The following is a 23,393-nucleotide window of genomic DNA, read 5'->3' as shown; positions in this document are numbered from 1 at the left end:
GGGTGAGACATTGCTGTCTTAAACACATCATTTTTTTTTCTTCTTTTCTGAGACTTGAAGCATTTCAATGAAAAGGTAGAGGGGGAACAGCATTTTACATTTGCATCTCAAAAGCAGCTTGTTGGAGTGATTTGGACTGGATGAGAATTGGGAATAGGTAAGGGGCTTCTCTCCAGAGCTCCTGCAACCCAGGCCAGTACCACTTCCTCCCCAGGCAAAGGACCTGGCTGTGACTTAGGGATGAACCTTTCCCCCAGAATATCTTGCAATTCCAGGAAGGCAGGGTGAAACAGAAGATGGAAGGGGGAAGGCACCCCCATTCCTGCTCCTACGAGAAAAGGAAAAGAGTCACAGAATAATGCCCTTGCATAATTTGGCCCTGAAGGTACCTCAGCAGTGGGCACAAGAGACAGACTTCATTCCTAGAGCCATAGGACAGGCACCCACCACAGAGGCCTTTTGGTACTAGACCTTGGGAAGCTGGAATGGATAGAGAGAAGGGCACCATCACTGAATGTCTATCCTCTGGGCTAAGTGGGTGGGACAGAGTAGAATGTTGGGATGGAGGAAATGGGGATGGGAAAGTGGATGCTGTCAGCCTCCAAGGCTCACCTCCTTACCCCCAAACATCTTCCCCAGAATCCAGGGCCCAAGTGCACAAGGTGGCTGGGTAGTGAGGCTGTAGGTCTGGTCCAGGTGTCAGCAGACACTTTTGAGGGAAGAAGAGCTGATGGCTTCTTACCAACTGGGGACTGTGGTATGGTTTGGATCTGGAATGTTCCCCAAAGGCCCATATGTTAAAGGCTTGGTCCCCAGCCTGGTGCAATTGAGAGGTGGTGGAACCTTTAAGAGGTGGGTCCTAGTAGGCAGTCTCGGGCCATTAGAGTATGCCCCTGAAGGGAATGTTGGGACCCTGGTCCTTCCTTTTCCTCTCCTTGCTTCCTGGATGCCCCGCGGTGAGCAGCTTCCTCTACCATGTGTCCCTAACAGAATGTGCTGCCTCCCCGCAGGCCCCAAAACAATGGGCCAAACATTCATGGTTTCCTGAATGAATGTTTCAGGAATGTTTCCTCTTTAAGTTGATCATCTTGTGACAATAATGGAAAGGAGAATGACCCAGGTGCTCCTTCTCCTGGGTTCCTGGATTCTCTCCCCACCTGCAGCCTTAACACTGTCATGGATGAGGAGGTCTGCACCACTTTAGTGACCTAGGCTAGTGGGGAAACCCCGCCTGTGTTCTGGCCTAACACTGGGGTGGCTGAGCCTTCTGCAAGAGGTCACAGACTAATGCCTCCCGCTAGTGTGCTCCCTCCAGGGATGATGAGTCCATCCTGGAATTCTGCAGAGGCAGCAGGGAGTAGGGCAAGGCGCTGCAGCAGCTCAGCAGCAGAGCTCAGACACATCATCTGTGGAGGACATTATCAAGGTTTCCCCAGAAAGTGTGAGGCAATCTAGACAGCTCTTGATCACTTGCTTTCTGGCTGGGTCTGCACAACCAGAGCCAGGAAAGTGGGTACCATCTTGGGGGTCTTCAGCAGCTCAACCTGAGCTTGGCAGATCAGTCACCTGCTCAGTCTCTCCCCGTGCACCCTGAAATTAAACTCTTCCTGGCAGCATCTGGCCTTGTCTCCCACCTCACAGCAAAAAGAAAAGCCATTGTGGACACTTACCCAACTTCCTATTCCTACCAATACATGCAGCTACCTTCTCACCTTTAGGTTACAGCATCCCAACTTACTAGCCCCTTGGGCCCCAGATCCCATCATCCTGATGGGCTTTCTCTCTCCTCCTCCTCCTCTCCTCCCTCTCTTCACCTTCAGGACTGTTTTCCCAGCTTTTTCCCCAAGGAAGCCTTCCTAATGCTTTCAGAACACGTGTGCTCCTGGGTGACACCTATCACAGGTGTAATTAAGTCATTATTTGTCTAATTATTTGTTTAGTGTCTGTGTTTCTTGCCAAACCGTGAACTACCCCAGTGTAAGAATCACATTTTCCTAGTCTTTTATGGTCCTCTCTCCTCCAGGCACAGTACGTGGCAATAGCAGGTGCTGGATAAATGTTGGCAAGACAATGTTGGAGCTAGAATCTCACTCAAGGCTTACACTCAACCCAGTATAAGTCAAGCCCTGGGTCTTTTTCTATCCTGAAGTCATTTCTCCTACTTGATTCTTCTCAAGGTGGGCCAGGAACCTCCTCTGAGATCTCCCCTTGGCTTTCTGGGTCCTGTCACAATGGAGGCTGGGATCGAATACCCAGCTGGTGTGGGTCCATCCAGGTGTTTTCCAGGAGGGCTTTCATGACAGCACTCAGAGTTATACAGCATTGAAAGGAAAAGAGAAGGCATGGATGTGAAGTTGAGTGGGGGAAGGTGGGAGGTGGGGATATATCACAGATCCACATGCATTCTGTGGAAAGTGGAGCACAGACTGGTGGGGGTGGCTTCTGGGCTGCTGGGAGGCTTCAAGGGCCCAGAGTTGGGCACTTTGTTGTGAGAATGAAGTTGCAGCAGCCAAGGTGGCCCAGTAGCTGTCTTCTCACATCAGCACCAACTAGTAACTCTGAAGCATTCACAGTGACAATACCAGTGATGCTGAGGCACAGCTCATCTGCAGAGTGTCAAGGAGTGGGGGCCCCAGGGAGAGGCTAGAGCACACACAGTTCCTCGCCCAGCTAGGGCCTGTGCGTAAGAATCCACTAGGAGCAGGAGAGAGAAGGGCTGAGTATGTCTGGGTCCTCCCTGCCACTGGGGCTCTCATCCCTGATACCCTCTGTTCATGTGCTTCTTGCAAGGTGACCAGATGTCACTGGTCTTTCCAGGTGCTCTACGGTGGAGCACCCAGAGAGGCCTGGACAGTGGCAGATATCAGGGCTTCTCGGCCTCGTCTGGTTGCAGGCCTCTGGGGTCTGCAGTGGGGTAAGGCAGGGTCTGGAGACACAGTAGATGCAAGAAGGGGTGTCTGACAGCCCCATCCCTGTGGATTTTGATGGCTCCGTAAAAATGTCTCCTCACAAACTGTCAAAGTGTCACACATTAATTAACTGTTAGCTGGAGTGACTCAGTGTGGGGAGGGATGGGGAGAATGGCTCCAGTGATGCTAAGCGGGGTGCTGTTCTCTGCGTGCGCTGCCTTTTGATTAAAAATCCTCAGCGCACCAACACTGCGAGGGAAGGGGCCGATTGCTGGGGCCGCTCACGTGCACAGCAGAAAACCACGGGTGGGAAGCAGGTGGAGGGGGTGGGGCCCGGGGCCTCCTCCCTGGGAAAGGGAACAAGGTGGGGAGAATGAAGCCTCTAGAAATTGCTCAGAGGATCTAAATTCAGAACGGAGCCCACAGACTGCACTGTTTTCTTTTTTCTTCTCTATCCCTTTCTCTCCCTCCTCAATTCCAACCCCCCCCCCCAAAAAAAAAAGGAACTGGGAAGGTGAGCTTGGTTTACCCTGGGGGCGAAGCAGGTCACCAGAGCCAACGGAGGTAGCAGCTCACTTAGCTGCTGATCTGTCACTGGCAGGAGCCAGGGGGAGAAGGAGAGCTGGGTCTCAGACCAGCCTCCTTGACCTTTACTTTAATTTCAGGAAAGAATTGAGAAAACAAGCTCTTGAAAGTCAAGAGGGAGACAAATCCTGAACCTTATTGCTCTAGAAGGAGGGAAAACAATCCTGGCTATTTGGCAGAAAATTGCTCTGCTTTAATGAAAAGACATTCCTGTTCATACACAGAGATGGGGTCCAGTCCACATAATGGCATCATCCCTGACACGCAGTTGAGGACCCTCAGGAAGACTCCAGCCCCAGGTCTCCCATTCTTTACCTCCAGCAGGTGGGGGGCAGGGACACTCCTTTCCCAGTTGACAAAGGAGAAAGAAGCCCCTCCTGCAGTGGAAGACAGGGGGCCAGTGAGATTGAACTTCATGACTCCCATGCAAATGCCAATTTGGTGTTGGGACATCTCCAAGACAAACTGATAATGACACTTCACCATAGGAATGCAATCAGAAAAATGCAGATTGTAGAAAAGGCTGCAGAACCAGTGGTCTGCTTTCTTCCAAAAATAAATTACAAGGAAACAAAAAAGAGATGGAGGGGCCCCTCTAGAATAAAAAGAGCTTCAGGGCTGGTTCGGTTAACCAATTGCAATGTGTGAGCCTTATTTGGATCTTGATTCAAAGAAACCAGCTGTTAAAAATTGGTGACATTTCTTAGACAATTAAGAATCCGAACAGGAGGTTTTTGATATTAGGAACTACTAATAACAACTTCTAGGTGTGGCAGGAGCATTCTGGTTAAATTTTTCCTTATCTTTCAAAGATGAAATGTTTACAAATGATGAAATTATATGTTCTCTGGGGTTTATTTGAAAATAATATGGGGGAGGGGATACAGATGAAAAAAATTGGCCATAAATTGTGACTGGAACTAGGTGATATATGCACTGAGGTTCATAATACTGTTCTTTCTACTTTTGCCTGTGTTTGAACTTTTCTATAACAAAGTTTAAAAAAAAAAAAGCAAACCTGCTCTTAGCCATCACCCCACTGCCTCCCAACAAAAGGATGGGTACAAGCCAGTCTTCAAGCCATCTTTGCAAGCCATTCCCTTGTTATAAAAGCAGTCTTCCTTTCCTTACAATCTGGCCTGACAGAAGTCATTCTGTTGACCCTGTCCAGTACAGAGGGATCCCCCGGATAAAAGGAGCCCTGGCAGCACTCTCTATGGCCTGGGACCCCTCCTCAAAGATAGGTCAGTCTTGGCCTAATGGGTCATGTCCTCCTTCAATACAAGACAGTGGCTCAGCCAGTAGGGACAGGAGGTGGGGTATAACAGCCACTTAAATGATAAATATAACAGTTACCAAGCTCTCATTACATCTAGCACTGCATCAAGTGCTGTGCATCTATTATTGCATTTACACCATGCAAAAGCCCTGTGAAATTAGGTATGATCCCCGTGATGCAGGTAGAGAAGCAGGCACAGAGAGGGCGAGTGTGGGCAAGTACTTAACCAGTGGACTTTGTTAAGAACACATGTCCATCTTCATCCAGAGCCCCAACTCTTTCCTATCCAGGGTAGGAGGGAGAAAGATCTTGTAGGCCCCAGGTCCAAGGTGCTACAGAGATGGATGACTTTAATGAATTACAAACACCCTTGTTTCATGAGTGTGTCTAGGGGCCTAACTCCACAGAATTGTTTGATAACCACAAGGCCCAAAAGGAACCCTCACAGCTTGCCAAAAGAGAAATTGAAGTCCAGGACATACACAAATTTTGGGATATTTACCAAAACATGAGATGCTTAGGGTTTCCAGGACACTAGCAGGCTGCTCTGGTAAGTAAGCTGGACATGCTAGACATGTCTACTGGACATGCTGGATTCCAGGAGGAACTGAGGCATTTGGGCAAGAGCTGAGGTCATGCTTACCCTCTCCCAGTGCCAGGGCAGGCTCTGGGCTCTTCCTTCAGGCCAGTTATTTCTTCCAGTCCCTGGAGCATGGCTGTACCACTATCCCGCACTCTGAGCCTGATTCTCTCACCCTGCCTGGGCTCCTGGCTCCTCACACAGAGGAGGGCAATATGCACATAGTGCAGAAAGGAACAGGGGAGCAGTGGCCCTGTCCCACCAAAGGCTACGGGCACAGACAGAGCCCACTACTTCCCCCTCCAATTTCCCAATATTTGAGGATTTTGTAAGCAGCGATGTCTGGAATATAGAGGACTAGCTTCCTTCTATCCCAGAAATTGAAACCTTGACAGTGCAATTGCTCTGGGCCTCAGTTTCTTATCTACAGATGGGAACAATAACCTCTTCCTCACTGGAGAAGCTATGAAAATAACAACTTTAAATGACTGAAGGGGCCAGGTAGTTGATGCTCCATAAATGGCCACTCATATCATTAAAAGGGATGCGACAACAAATGCCAGAAAGATGGAGCTGGGCTGTGTGAGGGTTCCAGGCAAAAACACACCTGGGATGAGGGGTGCTCTGTTTCTCTGTGACCCCTCCCCATCTTCCACACACTCCAGAGACTCCATCTGTGAAGCCCCATAATTCCCACCAACCATCCTTGAGCTAAAAGCTCTGAGATGTTGGAGCACTTGGTAAGTGACCTGGGTGTGTACCTTCACTCTTCCCTTTAAACCTTTGACCAAAAGGATCCTTTCCTGGAGTCCTCCTGGTGAATTCTAAGGACACAGGAGCTGTGAGACATCTCTGCCCCTGAAGGTAGGGCAGGCAGAAAATATGCTAACGCCTGATATACTCCAAGGGAGCAGGCATCATCAGCTCTGGATTAGTTTGTCTAACTGTGGGAATGTCTGACATGCACAAGGATAATCCCATTCCCTTGTCTGAGCTGTCTCCCTAATTCTCAGTTGGGCTAATTAATTAATAATCAATAATAAATTAATAATAGGAGCTCTCATCCTAATTTCAGAGAGCAGTAGAAGAATGGTATATTTCAAAATGTCTTGTAAACTCCAAAGTCCTGTAGAAAATGTAGTATGGTATTATCATCCCAGCTTAGACCCCTCTTTGGCCATCTACAAATCATCATACCAAAATTCTCACTAAGGAGCCATATGCTTGGTACCATTCACTTGCTGTCCTCATTTGTTCTTGATATGCTGGGTCTCTTTTTCTCTCAGATGCATCTCTAAGCCCTGAGAGAGGCATATCTCTAACCAGTGTTTATCCTGGCATCTACCAAGAAGAGTACAAATTTGATAAGGGCTTAATGAATGTTGTTGGTGCTGGTGGGATCGCATACCAGTAGCACTTGTCCAAAAGGACAGGTCTAAAAAAGGATGAGATCACCTTCCTGATGGGGTTCGTGTGAACATAAAATGAGATATAGCAGGTTCTTAGCACAGTCTTTGGGCAAGAAGAGACACCCGATTGCCCCATTCTCTTGGTTGATGATGTCAAAAAATATAAAATATTATATTTTATTGCTGGAAGAAATCTTAGGAATATCTTATCTAGCCTCTTCATTTAACAGATTGAAAAATCAAGAACAGAAAAGTGAAAGGACTCACCCAAGTTCACAGATTAAGTAGCCTCCATAACCAGGACTGCAGTTAGGTCTCTAGACAGGTCCTCTGCTTTATCCCACAGGGTTCCAGGCAAAAACACAAGCAGGGCAAATAATCCAAATCCTGGACTGCTCCATTAGATGGAAAGATGAAAGGGAATCCCCAGACAGGAGTGCCCCTCAGCCACAGGGCTCTCTTTCTGGCTCAGAGAATAGGGCTCAGTAAATGGCAGGTGTTAGCCAGTGCCCTGGTCATTAGCTTTATCATCATCCTCTGCATCTTTAAAGAACTTAAGTCAGCTAAAGGAAAACAATCCTGGAGGCTCCACAAGTGTCTCTCTGAGTCTACCCTAAATTCATCCACTGTAGTGCGTGTTCCTCTCTCAGACCTGTCCTCCACGGAGATGGGCAGCAGCTGGCATTTGGGAACATGCATACATAAACGATCTGCACCTGGCCCGTTCATTGAATGGCTTTTTATTTTAACCTTTTCTTAACCCTTTTCTCTTAACCTTTTCTTTATAAGGGCTGCTTCCCAAGCCTGACACTCTGCCCTCTTTGTGTCCTCTGGACATTGGTGAAGGGATCAGCCCCAGTTTATGTGATCATGAGCAACGCCCAGAACAACCCTCAGGTCGTCACGGTGCCATGACCCCTGGGATGTTGCTTTATGGAATGCTGCTTCTTGAAGCCATTTCTTTTAGGGGCTTTCTGTCCTATTCTTCCCCAGGAGCTTGTGGAACGGGCTAAACCTCTGGATTTGTTGCTCAGCAGCCTAATGTGAGCAATGATGGAACAACAGCAGAGGCAAATAATCCAAATCCCGGACTGCTCCATTAGATGGAAAGATGAAAGGGAATCCCCAGGCAGGAGAGCCCCTCAGCCACAGACGCGATGGGTGGGACCAGGGACCCTGCTTCTATCAACAACTGTACAAATCAACAGACTCTAACCCAGAGACCCACTTAGGGTGGTGGCAGGGAGGAAGAGAAATGGAGAAGATGCCCCTCGGGAACACTCCAGGCTGGAGTTACCACTCTGGCTTCTGATCTGAGGATTTCTGAGGCAGAACACAAACACTTCGGTCTTATCTTGAGCTCCTGGGACACAGATGAGCTAAGTTTTCTGAGCCCGTCATGGCAAACAACATAATGTTGCTAATCAAACTTCCTGTGCGCCCACCCAATTTTATAAATCAGCCTTTTGATGCACTAAGTGAAGATGAATTAGCAGTAATGAGGCTGTGACAGCTCCCCGAGGCACAGACTGATGAGAGCTTTGATGGCTGTGGCAAGAAGGAGGGGAAGCTCCGTGCAGGCATCGGTTCAAGCTGCCAAGTTTGTGCAAATAACCCTCCAATGCCAAGGCACCTCGGCTTTGCCTGAGAATCATGCACCTCACGCACAAAGTCACCATCCAAGAACTTGAAACCTTTGCGCATCTGAGAAACAGTTTGCAATCGTCCTACAATGAGCCACATGCCATAAGATCCAGCAGTAGCAACTTTGGGCAGACCATAACACAGAATCAATACACCGTGTTTCATGGGGAAAAGGAGACTGGTAACGGCAGGCTGGTAAAATCCTTCTGTGTGCAGGGCTGCCTACTACATAGTTAACGACCAACTGGCCACAGAGACCAACCCGGCTACAGAGACTCACCACCGTTAGCTAATCCTCTTGATACCCAGAAGTTACAAACCTGTAGCCTATAGACATTGGCTTACCAATACGTTTTGTTGGGTTCACATGGCATTGTGGGAAAACTGGAATTTATTGCCAATATTTAAAATTGGAGATTTCACATTATAATACAGACCTCTAGCTTCTTTTATAGAAAACTATCATAAATTTTAGAATCACTGGGTCAGCACTCTTGCATGGCAATATGAGCTGGGGTTGGACTGGAGCAGCTCTCTTTCCACAAGGTTCAAATGGACAAATGTGAGGAAGGGGCTGTCTGCATCCCAAAGATGTAGGAAGGGGAAGGAGATGCATCTCAACTCTATGCCCCACCTGCCATGTTCTCCCCAGTTGCCTCAGCTTGAAAGAGGCAAGACCCCAGGGCTTCCCAAGAAGTCCCTCTCCTGTAACCACATCCAGTCCCATCAGGCTGGAACACAAGCTCTCAAGTTTACCCCAGTCCCCATCAAGTCTTATAGCCCTATATCCTACTGGCTTCACTTCGTTTATGTTTATTGCCAGGTCCCAGAAAGTATTTAAGTCTGTGTCCCTTGTTTCGTAACAGGAATAACTGAGCTATAATTATGTTGCTGAACTACAAAAGCAAAGTGTGAATGAGTCCCTGGGACCCTCTCACTGGGTGCTTGCCATCCTGGAGTGGCAGGAGGAGGATGAGCTTGCATGGGATTAGGGAGGACTGAGGAAACTTGATGTCTTGTGCCCCAGCCCTGCCCAGAGACTCCAGCCCTCCCCTGGGTTAGGGGGATTTGGGAGGGGCTGTCCTGCTGTTTCTGAAACACTGGCTTCCTAGGATCCCTTTCCCTTCCTGCTGATATTCAAAGTAACACCATAAAAAATTCTCTCCTTAAAGGTTATATTTGCTTCAGACTGTCTATGATTGATCATCTAATTACATTTGTGGCCAAGGAAGTGATAATCTCTTCCACAACTGGGGTGTACACAACAGCAGGTTGAAACAAACACTGCATCTTCCTGGTTAGAGATAAACTGAGGGCTGGCCGTGTGTACCAGCTTGATGGGCAGGGCTGCTGGTGACCTGGGTGGTGGTGGGGGTGCCTACCTGTTATCTTTGCTGCCATCTTTACTTTGTGCAGCTCTGAGCCCCTGAGTGAAGGCTGGCCTCTCACTCCACCTTCTTCGTTATCTGTAACTCTGACAAATATGCTGGTTTGTCACATAGTACAGGGTCCCAAGGATTCTGCTCCTCTCCAGGATGGATGCCAGTGGCAGAAGCAAGTGGACCCAGCTGTGGCTGGCATTGTTAACTTCCATGTCAAAGAACAACACCTCCTGAGAGGGCTTTGTATCTTACTCGTGTTTAGCTCATAGTTCATGCTGACAGTAGTGGAGGCTCAGCAAGGAAAACCAAACTGAGATGAAATCCCACACACATTAGAAGCTCTCCAGGGAACTGAGTTATTGGCACATCATATTAACAACTACTGTCCAATCATTGCTTCAGGAAAGGGTGCTGACCAATGCCCATGGCACGTGGCACGTTCCTTAGGAGGATTCACGACTCTGCTCATCCTCTCAGACACCCAGAGAGCCATCTGCTGATTAGCTGGTTAGGTCTGACCCAAACCCGCACATACTAGTTGTTCTTGTAACTGCCTTGATTAGTTTGCTATTTCATAAACAGTGAAATATGAGTACCAAGAAAATGAAGTGGAATGCATTGGGGAAATGTTTTGATAAAGAAAAATTGCAAGTAAAATTTTTGTTAATTGAAGACACAGTGTAAAAAAGATTTAAAAGAACAATAATAAAAAAGAAAAATTGCTAAAACCAAAAACTCCTGACTAGTTATATGGAATGAGATAACTAAAAATTCTTTTTTAAAAAAAATCAAAGTTCCTACACTTATATTGTGTTTTTTTAAATTTAAGTCTTTGCTTTAAAAAAAAAATAAAACAAAGCTGTAAGTTGCAGAAAAGCATTATGAGGATACTTATGCAAATAAGATGAGGCAAAACTCCAAACAATGGATCCACAATCAAAGAATTGACCCAGGAGATACAAACAAAAAATTTGAAAAATGAATGTACATGAGTGTTCTAAGGTAAAATAAAATGTGTGAAATATTGTTTGTTAATGAACCCCTCTTTAAAGACCTTTTTCAATTGTTCAATTAACCATATAGCATAAGAGGGCTTCCACTGCACTATCTGGCCAGTACATTAGCTTTTTCTGTCTGATTTTGGTGTCCCTAACAGGTCTATCTATTCCTTGAAAAAACTTACAGGCATTATACTTTTGTAAACTGCTTGCCTGCTTCTTATACTTTGTGGACCATCTATAAATGATGGCTAATGATGATGTGATCGCTCATTTATGTGGCACAAGCCATTGATCCCCTATTACGCAGCAGTTATGAGGAACTGAGGCTACAACACTGAACAAGAGAGGCAAGCCCCCTTGTCCTTAGTTACCATTTAGATAGAGTGACTGTGAGCATGGCTGGACAGTGTCAGTGGGAAAGACAACCCACATTTTACAGAGGGGAGGCAGCCTGGCTAGTGCAACACACCAAACATTAACTTGCTGACACTTTTGGAGCTGCATAGAATCTTTCTGTCTAGGGGACAGATTTTTGACAGAAGCAAAGGCTCTGGGAGGAGAGACACATAAGAAAATGGACAAGTATTAAAGCGAGACTACAAAACTCAGTGTGGCTCACTCTATCACAAATGCTTAAACCAAGTGTTACATTCTGCAAATGCCTGACCCTCAAAAGTCCAAGGTCATGAAACACCAGGAAAGACTTCTTGAGAAGCTGTCCCAGACTGGAAAAGACTAAGGAGATATGACAGCAAAATGCCATGTGGGAACCTGGATTGGATCCTTGACCAGGAAAAGTGCAGTAGTGGAACCAAGGCACAGTGCACGTAAAACCTAACTTCGCTATGGTTAGGTAAATTTTAATATTAGAGGAAGCTGGCTGAAAGATATTCAGGAATGCTCTGAGCTGTTTTGTATTTTGTATTCTTTGTAAGTCTAAAATTATCTTGAATAAAAAAATATAGGCATCTTGGAATGGTCAGTTAGGAGGCACCTCTGATACCCAGGTGCCTGTGTGAAGGAGCTGGGCCAGTGTCCTTGACTCTCCAGGCCTTCCTGAGGCATCATGTCCTCCTCCCATAAGTGGGCAAGGTTGTAGGGCTTCTCCTAGGCAAAGGGGAGGAGGTTCCTTTCCCAGCCATCCATGAATGTAACAAACACATGTCAAGTGTATGTCAGGCACCAGTAATTTTAATACCAGTAATTTTAAGCATTGACTATCTTCTGGGCCCAGACACTTCTAATCTAGGTACTCTCCATTTTTTTCAGAAGACTTCAACTATTTATCCACAGTCCTAGCTGTCTAGTGGCTACACCAGGACTCTAACAATGTCGTCCTGTCCCACAGCCAGTGCTGGTTGCAGAGATGCTGGGAGAGGCGTGGCCTTAGAGGTACCTTAGCTACTGCTCTGGAGCTTTGCCTAGGCCTGAGTCTGTGAGCCCCAGTGAGTTGCCCGTGGCCCAACACAGAAAGTCTTTCTTTCTGCCTGATCTACACTCGTGGCTTTCCACCAGACTTCAGTAGCTCCCTTTGGGACACAAGGGCTCCTTTGCATGTGTGTGAAGTGAGTGGAGGGTCTTAAGCTCTAGCTATCCACTCATCCCTCCCAGAGTCTCTGATGATAGATACGATGCAGCCCACAGAGCTGCTCCATCAACCCAAGATTCATGGATCCCACCCTTAAATTACCAGGACCCTCATCATCTAAGTGCTTCTTATAGTCATTGCTGCTAAGAAGGCCAGTCCCTACTGCCTCCATTTAGGGTCAGACATGGGACTGCCACCACCAGTACTAGAGCACACAGACTCTTATTCACCAAGATGGAAACACTAATCATGTTTGTTGTCTGTTAATCATGTACTAGAGGCTGTGTCACATATTTTACATACTGTTTTTTTTTCTAATTCTGAAAACAACTTTTAACCGTTAATATTACTAACCCTTTTAATACAGGTGAGGGATCGAGGCCAAAGGTTCAGAGACCTGGTACCCCTGGCAAGAGGCGGAGGAGAGCTGAAGCCGGGGTTTGTCTAGTTGCAAAGCCCCATTTCCCCTGTGCTTTAGGCCCCTGCCAATGTAGTAGGAGTGCAAGACAGGTTCTTTGGTAATATTTTAATCTGTTACTGCTAATCCTCACAATAAGCCTACAAAGTCAGTATGATGACCCATTTTGGAATGTAAGTTGGTACAAGGAAAAGAAGCCCTTAGCATTTGGCTGTGCTAATGCAGGAATTCATGATACTGACACAGCTACTCCTGGAATGAGGTGCTGCTTCCTCCCGCCTGTCAGCTCCCTGAGAAACTGAATAACCACACAGCCAGTAAATGGCAGAACCGGGGTTCAGACCCAGGCTCCTCTGGCTCTAACACCCGTGTGCCTTCTGTCACTATCAGAGCCAGGTCCCACCAGCCTTGACCTTCTGGCAGTGTACAGACAGAGAGAAGCCCTACTAAGGTATGCGGTCATAATGGCACCATTTAGGTACCAGGTGTCTGTGGCAAGTGAAGATGACGCGGTCACCCACACTGAGGCGGAAGTCTCCATGTGTCTAAAGTGCAAGAGGTTTGCAAGGAACTGCCCTTTCCTTCCCGTCTGCCTGCCTGGCTGCCCCACGTGCTGACGGGCTGGCATAATATAGTCCCTATCTGGCTGCCACTGGCCTCATCTGTGGCTTTGACCCAAAAGCAGGGTTAGCACATGGCCAAGAAGAGGGCTGTAAAAATGCTGAGCAAACATAGATCTGAGCAGAAGACCCCAGGGCACTGGGGAACGAACCCTGTAGAACATCACAGCCCTTCCCAACCTGCTCCACATCTGCTCCAACCTCCACATACCCCAGGCCTAGACTGAGAAAGGAAGGGTGCGAGCAAGAGACGTTGTGCCAGGCAGCCATATCCTGTTCCGTCGTGCCCACAGCCACCCCTACTGTAGCTGTACTGGCAATTCTTCAGGCTCCGTGGAGCTGTTTTAAGTCACAAAATCCTCACCCTTCCTGAACCTGCTCTCTCTGGTTTCCCACTGAATTTTTTATTTGTGGCACAATCTTATGTCACAGGATGCCTGGTATGAGTGGATGGAAGTAGCTGTGAGAACCAGAACAAGAAACTTCACCATTATTCAAGGCTTCCATACCACATCCTAGAAAATAAGAGAAATGAAGGTGCTGCTTCTTCCGGCACTCACAGAGGACGTGAGTCAGCCAGCCAGCCAGCTCCCTACCCACCTCGCATACAAATAGGCAGGCACAGTCTCAGTGGGCAATGGGGATGAAGGCAGAGCCCTGAGACACAGAGGCATTCAACACAGAGAGACAAGAGACACAAGAGCAGAGGTATGTGGGGAAAGAGCCTCCAGCCAGCAGCCAGTGCCCAATCATGGCCCCAGCTCTGTCCACCTTCTCAGCTACGTGGCCTCGAGCAAGTCACTCCACTCCTCTGGTCCTCAGTTCCCTTTTCGTTAGCAAACACATATGACTTCATTAGAGGACCTGCAAGGCTTTGTCCTCCAAGTCCTAGTTCCAGTCCTGCCATGAGGTGATCTCCAGTCTTATCCATGCTCAGGGCCCAGTGGTCAAAGGAGGAGGAGGCCCTCCTGACCTGTCACTCAGGGAACACTTGTCTGCTGTGTTCTGCTGTGGTTATACACCTGTAAAGCAAGCGCCTGTGTCCATGATGGGTATATGGCACGATGAAAGGAGCACGATGACCTAGCAGCAGAGAATGTGACCAGAGGAACATCAGGCTAGAAAGTCATATCATTCTGTCAGATGCAGCCAAGAAACAGGGAGCTAGTGAGTCACCAGGAATAACAAGCTTGGAAAGAGACAGGAAGATGCAGAAGTCTCACGACACTCTTCCAGTAGTAATGAGATCCCTAGTCCATGGGCCACTAGAGCATCCAAGCCCAGAGGGAGCATGAACAAGAGGGTGTAGCCTGGGCCTGGGTTAGCCTGGCCTTAAAAGCATCCAGCCAGTGACTATTTCCAGTATCTCAGCACAGACAAGCTATGGCTGCAAATGCCCCGAATGCTGGGGAACTCCCTGGATATTCTGGGAAAACAGAGGCTGCTGGCTCCCTCTCAGATCTGCTCCCCACTCTAATGAGCCCAAGAGTTACTGCCACAATGTTTTCCTCTCTGAAGGAGGGAATGTCTCAGTGATTGCGACAGTCTCCCTTGCCAGCAGCATCAATCCATTCCACCCGGTCCTCTCTCCATCCCAGCCCCAGCCAAGGGAGAAAGAACTAGAGGAAGGCAGAACTGAAGGGTCTGTTGTTACCAAACATTCTTGTCCAAGGGCAGGGGCAAAGCAGTCTTCTCTGTCCCTTCTTCAAGTCTGTTCTTATTTCCAGGGCCAGACAGCCTTTGGGTTCTCCCAAGGTAGAAAGGATGGACAAAGAACAGGGTAGTTCTCGGGCTGTGCCACACTTGGCCTGTGCCACACTTGACCTGTGCAGATGAAACCAGGCCCAGAGTCTGGGTGGAAGAGGTGGGAGGAGTCAGGAGGACGCTGGAATCTGGAGTCTCTGCTCCCACTCCTTTACTTTTATCCTTTATCCTTACTTCCTGGCCATTCTGCACATGGCTGCCAAGTCTACCTCCCAAAGCTATGGCTTTAGGCTCCTGTCAGCACCTTGCTCAAAATACAGTGAAGAACAAAGTCCAGAGTCTTTAGCTCTGTACCTTCTACTCTCTAAAATTAGAAAGGCACGGCCCAGGCTGAAGTTGGTCCTTTTGGGGGCTTTTCCTACCTCCACGCCTTGCCTTATCTTCCCATCCCCTCAACTTTGAAAGTCGCCATTTTCCCATCTGATCCCGTTCCCAGCTGTATAAATCCACCAGCCCTTCAAGGGGCAAAGCCCACCTCCTAAAGATCTTCTCTTCCTTCTACAGTCCAGGTCCCCCAGGGAGGCTCAGGTGAGAAGACATGGTAAAGTTAAGAAACACCTGCAATCTTGGTGGGGGGAGGAGGGAACCTGAGATGTTAGCAGAATGACAGGCTGCTCCTCTCAAGATCATGGCTGCCATGGGAGAACTATTGCAGGACTAGGCCAAGATTCGAAGCCGGAGTAATAGTTAAAGAAAGAATAGAAATGGCTTTCACATCTGGCGAGTGAATATACTCTGAAAAACAAGATAGATCTTTTGATAATTGGAATCAGAGAGACTACTAAAGAAGGGAAAAGTCACCCCAAAGTCAAAGCAAGATGGCTAGAAGCCCAGGAAGGAATCTGGGGGTGGTGTATGTCAAGCTAAGACTCATTCCTGTCAAAGGGAGAACTGATTCCTTCCTGAGCTCCAGTTCAGACAGGCCTAGTCCTGCTTGCTGCACATGTCTTCCCAGTTACCATCTCTTCACATTTTGTACACATCTATCCAGCAATGCCCCCAGCCCTCGAGTGGTCCTTTGAGGGTGGAGTATCAGGGGAGGGCTAGTATACTGGACAAAACAAGAATCTTAGTTGATTATTGCCACATGAGAGTATGCGAGAACTTCCAATATTTCAAAAGAAAACATAAGGTTGGCTTTTATCCAAAATCCCCTTATTTTTAAATGCTAGCAACCAACTCATCCCACTGTACATGCCAAAGCAGTTCCATGGGTCAAGTCCAGCTTGCACCCTCCACTCACACCATCTAAAACACCAAACCCAAACAGCCACAGCTAAAGATGTCACTTACTTTTCAAAGTCCTCACAACAGCTTTATAACCAAGCAAAGTAAAAGCCCTTTTTAAGGGCTGAGAAAGCTGGCCCAGAAAGGCTTATTAATTTTGCCTAAGGTCATGCAGCTAATTCATAGCAAGCATAGGATCAGAATTCATATCTCAATACTCTTGATTATAGGTTCTTTCTCCAAATTCTACATTGTCTCCAGGCAGTAAGCAGAGCCAGAGCAGTTGTGAGAATAGTCTGAGACCTGTGAGGTTGGTTAGTTGATCATGGTCCTTAAAAGAGAAGTGGTGTGGAAGCTGAGGCAGGAGGATCATAAGTTCAAAGCTAGCCTCAGCAACTTTGTGAGGCCCTGAGCAACTCAGTGAGATCCTGTCTCAAAACAACAAAAATAATTAAAATGGCTAGATGTGACTCAGTGGTTGAGTTCCCTTGGGTTCAATCTGAGGAGGAGGAGGGGAAGGAGGAGGAGGAGGAGGAGGAGGAGGAGAAGGAAGGTAGATGGGTTGTCTTCTGAATTCTCACTTAATCTCTACAGACAGAAGAGTTCTAGAACAAATGAATAGAAGTATAATCTGAATCACTACAGAATCACAAACCTCTAACAATTTATAGGTTTGAGCCAATTTATGGATGTAGAACCCCTGAATGAGGAGAGGCTAGGTTGTCTTGAAAAAGAACTTGGCTACACTGCCAAAATTGATACTATTAATCTTCCTTCCAGCCTTCCCCAAAGTCACCAGGGTGACAGTGCACTGCAAAAAGGAAATAATCAGATTTGGGGGATTAATAGACAACAGCTCTGAAAGACACTAATTCCAGGGGACTCAAAACATCACTGTGGTCTACCGGTTGGAGTAGGGACTTATGGAAGTCAGGCAATCATAATGTTTTAGCTCAGGTCCTTGTCACAGTGGGTCCAGTGGGTCCCTGAGCCCCTCTGGGCTTATTTCTCCACTTCCAGAATGTGTCATTGGAATGGACACACTCAGCAACTTGCATAATTCCCCACAGTACAGGACCAGCTGGATTCCTTTGAGCTGGTTGAGAAAATGGATCTATAACTTGGAAATAGAGCAGCAAGCCCAGCTATGGATCACCTGACTGGAGAGGATGCACTTTGCTTATTTACAGTCTGCCCTTCAAAGTTTTGTCCTATAAGATAGATGGTTCAACAGGTAGAAAACTTGATAGCATGCCAATTATTTCTATCCACCAGAGATGATCCCAAACTTAATGATTTTGTTGCTCCATAAGACATTAAGAAACTTGGTAACTAATTTAGCAGTCTTATTCCAGCTTTCTTCCATATGTGATTGTGTGTGTGTGTCTCTGTGTGTGTGTGTGTCTGTGTGTGTATTACTTGTGCCCTTTTTTGAGCCCAGCTTTGTCATCTCACTGGTTCCCCTACTTATGAGTTAAAGAAATCTTTGATATGTAATCGTTGGATAAATAGGTTTTTAACCTTTTGAAAAGTATTTCTTTCATAGTTTACAAGACTCAAAAAATGAACACACATAGGAAAATTCAGCAGCTGGGGATGGATGAGAAACCAAGTGGGCCGAGAGTCTATTTATTTTCCCCTCGACCTGCCCATCAGCAGCCTGGGAGGCCTTTAGGACAACCTGCACATGTTCTCCTCACATGGAGCCTTGTGGCTTCAGGCTTTGCTACTGTGGCTACTGTGCTGCCCACACGGTGACTCCAGGTAGCATGTGGGATGTAGGCAATATCAGAAATTGGAAGCATGACCTCCTCTCTAGGAGTCAGAGATGAAAATCTTGAGAAAGGCCAATGTTGGGCAGCTGAGAGGCAGGTGGATCCTCTGTGTACCTGGCCTGGAAAACGCACAGGAAAGGCATCAGCGGCCAGCACTTCTCCTGTGATTTCCACGTGATGTGTGAGCTTATCCAAAGCTTAGTCCTTACTCCCCAGGATGAAGGGCAAGAAGTAGGGCCACTGACAGAGGTGGATGAGGTATGTGAATGTGCCTTGTGGGTGGGAGAGAACACACTGATCCTGGTCAACCCTCATCTTCCCAGGGTCCAACAAAGCAAACTGAATTGCACACAGGCAATTCACATTCTGACCACTTGACGTCCAGCAATGTCCTTCTTGTAACTAGCCCTGGCTGTCTGTATACCTCACGTCATACTTTGCAAGAAGCTAGTTATTTTACTAGGAATTAGAAGGCCCAGATCTTCATCTTGGCTCTACATCTTGTTAGCTGTGTGGCTTTAGGCAAGTCACTTCATCTCTCTCTCCCTCCCTGAGCCCCAGTGGTTTTGCCTACCAAATGAGATAACGGCCCACTTTCTCTACTCCAAGGGTTAGTAAGCACCAAGTCTTAGGTTTACATCCTGCTCTATAGATATAATATCAATAATTAAAAATTATGGGTAATGTTTAATTGCTGCTGTTCATGTAACTCACATGTGACAGGGAGATAATGATAACAATACTTACACCACTGAGGTAGTTGTTCAGATTGAGTTGCTGTAAAAATTAAACAGACACATTGTAATGCATGTTGAGTGATTACTTTGATACCTGGTCTACCATAAAAACTCAATAAACATTAATTGTCTTAACTGAAGATATTTTGAAACAGTAGGATTCTTACCAAATGAGAAGTTTTGCAATCATGATTGCCTATTTTCTCCTATTAATCTGTTTCAGATGTGTTAGGTTTGCCACTTCAGGTAGATTTCAAACTTATGAAATCATTTAAAAACGATTTATTGAATACTTTAAAAATGCTGGAAGTGTGGATACCAAAATAAAGGAGACATAGCTTTTGTATTCAAGAAGACCAGAGCTCAGGAGGAGAAACCAGCACACAGGCAATTCACATGTTACGTGATAGAGATGGAGCACGCAGGAGGGTCATCTCACCAAGCTGGGGTCTCTGAAGGTAAAGGTGGGTCACATGGTTTTTTAAAAGTTCCCTCCCTAATCCTCCACACCTTCATCCTCTGCTCCTCGGCCAGGGTTTGTACATAAGAGAAGGTCAATGTATATTTGCTGAATAAACATGGAGAACTGAGTAACCTTTCTTATGATCTAGGTCACCCAGAATCCCTCTGGTAGGGGGAAGCAAGGAAGGGAACCAATATTAGCAGAGAACCTGACACATCCCAAGTACTGGGACAGGTATTTTATATATGGACCAGGGTTATGTGCTGCAGATTATACTGATGTCTTTCCAACTTTGCATTCAAAGTCGCTGGGCTGGCAGCCTGGAGAGAGCAGGATTTACACAATGAAATTGGCAAATGTTACAAAGCAGAGCATTTTTTTTTCTTGGAAAGCTGGTTGTTAAAATGTTAACCATGCACAACTATATAGATCTCTTGAAATAACCTTTTTTATAGATGAGGAAATTTGCTATAGATCACAGAGACCATAGAAGAAAGATAAAGGGTTTGAGCTTCTCTGACTCCAACTCTGGCTTTTCCCTTGGTAACTTGTGGCCCATGTTCATTCCCCAGTGAACATCATCAGTAGTAGATTAACGCATTTTCTGTACATCATCCTAGCTTAAGGGGAGAGAAGAAACGCTTCATCTTTACTTAGTCTCCTTGTAAAAACTGGTGCTCTCCAGACCCAGGCTAAGGTCATGGGAACCCCATATTATCTGCCTCTTTATTATCTACTCTGGAGCTCCTTGTTCAAGTCCACCAAGAATGAATAAATCTATGACAAGGTGCTCAGTCTCGCTAATCATTTTGGAAATGGCAATGGAGATTACAATGAGATATCACCTCCTTCCATTAGGATGGCCATTACGGAAAATGAGAAAATAACAAATGTTGACAAGGATGTAGAGAAATTAGAAACCTCAAGCAGTGTGGGTGGGGTTGTGAAACGGTGCAACTGCTATGAAAAACAGTATGGAAGTTCCTCAAAACACTAAAAATGAAATTATGACAAGAAATCTCGCTTCTAAGGATATCTCTTAAAATAATTGAAAAAATAATGCACCCATGTTTCATAATAGCAGAGGGAGTAGCAACTTAAGCATTCATTGACAGATGGGTGAATAAAGAAAATGCGGTGTATGTGTGTGTGTGTGTGTGTGTGTGTGTGTGTGTGTACACACACACTCTGCCTTTTCCCTTTGTAACTTGTGGCCCATCCATCATCCCCCAGTGGACATCTTCAGGAATAGATTAATACATTCTCTGTACCTTGTTCTAGCTGAAGAGGAGATTAAAAAAAAAAAAAAAGCTCCATCTCTAATTAGTCTCCTTGTAAAAACTGGTGCTCTTTGGACCCAGGTTAAGGTCATGGGAACCCCATATTATCTGCCTATTTATTATCTACTCTGGAGCTCCTTGTACAAATCTACCAAGAATGAATAAATCTATGACAAGATGTTCAGCCTCACTAATCATTTTGGAAATGGCAATGGAGATTACAATGAGATATCACCTCCTTCTAATAGGATGACCGTTACGGAAAATAAGAAAGTAACAAATGTTGGCAAAGATGTAGAAAAATTAGAAACCTCAAGCTATTCCCTCTGCTATTATGAAACATGGTTGCATTTTTCTTTCAATTATTTTGAGAGAGAGAGAGAGAGAGAGAGAGAGAGAGAGAGAGAGAGAGAGAGATTATTCAGCCTTTTAAAAGAAAGAAATCCCAATGGAATATACAAATAGTCCAGAATCAACCCTATACATCTATAGGCAATTGGTTTTGAACAAATAGGTCAGGAACACACAATGGGGAAAGAACAATCTCTTTAAAATGGTGCTGGGAAAACCAGTTATCCACATGCAAAAGAGTGAAATTGGGCCTTATCTCAACCTTTATACAAGAATTAACTCACAATGGATAAAGATTTAAGCGTAAAACTATAAAGCTACTAGAAAAAAGCTATAAGATATTGATCTAGGTAAGGAATTCTTGTATATGTCCTCAACAAAGGCAACAGAAGCAAAAACAGGCAAACAGAATTGCAACAAACTAAAAAGATTTTGCAAAGCAAAGGAAGCATTTAATGGAATTAAGGGACAACTCACAAATTGGGACAAAATATTTATAAGTCATGTATCAGCTAAGGTACCCATCTCCAAAATATAAGAAACTCAAACTACTCAAAAGTAGGAAAACAAATAACCCTATTAAAAGTGAGCAAAAGACCTGAATAGATATTTCTCAAACGCAGACATACAGAGCTGGGGGTACAGCTCAGAGGTAGAGAGCTCACCTAGCACCTGTAAGACCCTGGATTCAATTCCTAGCAGTGCAAAAATAAATAAATCAATTAAATAAAAGGCCATCAGATTATGAAAAAATGTTCAACATCACTAATAATCAGAAAATGCAAGTCAAAATCACAAAAGAATATATTATTACCTCACACTGTTAGAATAATTATTTTCAGAAAGTTTAAAAATAACAAGTATTGTCAAGGTATGGAGAAAAGGGAACCTGGTACAGTGTTGGCAAATTAGCACAGCCATTTTGGAAAATAGTATGGAGATTCCTCAAAAAACTAAAAATAGAATTGCCATATGATCCAACAATGTCGCCTCTGAGTATTTATTCAAAGGAATTGAAATCAGTATGTGAAAGAATGTCTGTACTTCCATGTTCAATGCAGCACTATCCTCAATACCCAAAACTTGGAAACAACCTAAATGCACATCAACAAATGGATAAATTTTAAACTGTGTTATACTATTCAGCCATAAAAAAAGAATGAAATTCTGTCATTTTCAATGATATGGGTCAATCTACATGCATTATTCTAAGTGAAATAAACTAGGCTTGGAAAGACAAATATTACATGATCTTACTTACATGTAAAAATCTAAAAATCTGAATGCATATTTTTAGAGGAGAAATGTTGGCTAACAGGTTCAAAGTTTTAGCTAAACAGGAAGAATAAGCTGTGGCTATTTATTGCACAGCAAGGTGACTATAGTTAATAATAATGTGTGTGTAGTTCAAAATTTTTATAAGAATAGATCTTAATTGTTCTCACCACAAGTAAAGAACAGGTGTGTGAAGTGACAGAAATATTAAACAGCCTGGTTCTCTGATTCTGCAACACACACACACATATATAGAGAGAAGCATCACATTGTACCCTATAAATACATACAGTTACTACTTTTCAATAAAAGTATTTAGAAAAATAAAATCTTGTCACCTGTTATAACTTGGATGAACCTTGAGGACATTATGCTAAAGCAGGCAAAAAAGACAAAAATGCCATATGATCCACTTAATGTGAAGTGTCTAGAATAGTCAAATTCATAGAGTCAGAAACCGAGTGAGTGGCCAGGGAATAGGGGGCCAGGGAAATAGAAAACTAGTGTTTAAAGGTATTGAGTTTCAGCACTGCAAGATGAAAATGTTCTGGAAATCTGCTGCATAGCACTTTAAATATACTTACCACCACTGAACTATACCCTTAAAAGTGGCCAAGATAGTAAGCTTTATGTTATTTTTTTACCACAATAAAATAAGAAAAAAAATGTGATTCTAAATGAAATTTGTATCCTACCTAACCCCCTAGGAAAAAATAAATAAATGGATGGATTACTGGGCTGACTGTAGGCCAAATGTGCATCCAAAGGGCTGCCACCACCAAAGGAGACACTGGGCTAGGAGACTGAGCTCAGATTACCCAACCAGCTCCACAAGTAAGTTCTGAAAATGCACCCGTGTATTTTACTTAGCAATTAGGCACCTGTGCCTACTGTATGCAAATCATTTTGCTAAGATGGTGCTTCTTCTGAAAGCAATAGCCCAGTGGAAGAGGCAGATGAGTCTGTTGGCAGCTACTGGAAAGACAGGGCTGCATGTGAATCCTGACTGTGCCACTTCCTTGGATGAGTGACTCAATCTCTGTGAGCCACATCGATGGTATTTCTTCCCTCAGTGGGTCTGGATGATCAAAGGATATATGCTTAGT

At 45.2% G+C, this 23,393-nt stretch overlaps 1 protein-coding gene across 12 annotated transcripts in view; it reads right to left on the bottom strand.

The window, feature by feature from the left end:
• The window catches only part of DRD2 (dopamine receptor D2), a 198,352-nt gene that overhangs the window by 19,289 nt on the left and 155,670 nt on the right, over nt 1-23,393 (bottom strand). For 2 of the 12 annotated variants that reach the window (XM_081281190.1, XM_081281182.1), the window contains one exon: nt 18,929-18,958. The exons of the other annotated variants lie outside the window; for them this stretch is intronic. The gene's annotated coding sequence lies outside the window, so the exon portion shown is untranslated. The remainder of the gene's footprint in view (nt 1-18,928; nt 18,959-23,393) is intronic. 12 annotated transcript variants of the gene reach the window in all.

The sequence above is a fragment of the Spermophilus citellus genome (genome assembly GCF_964194105.1).
Source record: "Spermophilus citellus genome assembly, chromosome: 2".
NCBI lineage: Eukaryota > Metazoa > Chordata > Mammalia > Rodentia > Sciuridae > Spermophilus > Spermophilus citellus.
Note: the sequence above shows the minus strand (reverse complement) of the source record. Positions and strands in the feature narration are given on the sequence as shown.